Here is a 1,588-nt window from a genome sequence, read left to right on the forward strand (position 1 = left end):
CCAGCGTCTCACAACTGTCTCACGGGAGTGAGTTGCACTGAGCCATTTGTACTGCTTTATAATTTAATTAGCTGTTTATTTCGTATGTCATACATCTATCTATCTGTATAAATATATATAAAATTATTAGCAATCTGGTTTTGTTTCTCTAGAGAACTCTGTCTAACACATCATGAGACCAGAAGGACTGGATGCCTGGCTACCATTATTGAACATTTTGTTCAAGAGTACAACAGGTGACTCCTGACTAAAAGAAGAAAAATATGGAGCAGAGTTTCAAATTCTCGTGAAAATCACATTGAGTGGATCCTGTGGGTTTAGGGAAAACTCAGATCTGTTGTCTTCAGATGATCATTAAATTATACACAGCAATTATTCTCTGAAGTCATCCTTAAATCAAACAGTAGTTTAGTACAATTACAGGCATAGTAAAGGTGGTTTCTCTTGAACGTTAAGCCTCTTATAGGAATTAGCTACATGAGATCAAATTGACAATAGTAACTCTAAAGCATAACTGGCGAGCTGAAAGTGAGTGTAAGCTCTTACTGGTTATTTCATGTCACCCAGTCAGTCCTGTTACAATGACCTTGTATAAAACAGAATAAAACAATGCCACATTCTGCACCATCCTAAAAATCACGAAGTTAATGTTGGCGATGTAGTAGAACAAGAATGGTACAGCAATATAAAGATTTAACCAATGGTATTGAACTATATGTAGAAATTATTAAAGGGATGTTAATGCATGTGTGAATTTTGATCAAAAGGAACATTAAAAAGCTTAAATATATTTTATATATCAAAGCATATTGTTAGATATTGAGTTGGCTCGCACTCATAAACACCCTATGTACAACAGAACAAAAAAAGTAGTTATTTCTGCACCATCCTCACAGATTTTCTTATACTGGAGTCCATTGTTGCAGCCACCATGTCAAACCATCTCATTTAAGTCTTCTCTTTTGTGCTTGGCCCTCCACTGCCACAAGTGTGACATACATTTCCAAGGAATGGTCTCTTCTGATTAAATGTCCAAAGCGTACGAGGTCCAATCTCACCATCCTCACTTCTAAGGAACATTCTGTCTGTACTTCTCAGACAGGTGTGTTTATTATGTTTCTGGCAGTTCATGGTTCTGTCAGTGTCCTTTGTCAACCCCTAAATGAAACGCATCCATTACGACGTGGTCTTCTGAGTTCCTCACCCTCCTTTCACATGCACCTGAGACTATTGAAAATACCACGGCTGGAGTCAGGCAACCCTCCAAGAGACCTCTTTGATCATTTGAAGAGGTCTTATGCAGCACATTTGCCCAGTGCAATACATCTTCTGATTTCTTGACTGCTACTTCCATTCGTATCGATTGTGGGTCCCAGTAAAATGACACCGCTGACAACTTCAATCTGTTCTGTGTTGATCACAATGTTGTCTACTGGACCAGTTGTGAGAATTGTTTTAATCTTAACATATACCCATATAATTCATGGCCTACAGACATTATTGCAGTCCTGGTGGAACAGTGATTAAAGCACTTGGCTGCTAACCTAAAATCTGTGGTTTAAAAATCTCAGTCATCTGGTTTTTTTTT

Source organism: Echinops telfairi, unplaced genomic scaffold (assembly GCF_000313985.2).
Source record: "Echinops telfairi isolate 266 unplaced genomic scaffold, ASM31398v2 ScPeMD7_5868;HRSCAF=6743_0, whole genome shotgun sequence".
Taxonomy (NCBI): domain Eukaryota; kingdom Metazoa; phylum Chordata; class Mammalia; order Afrosoricida; family Tenrecidae; genus Echinops; species Echinops telfairi.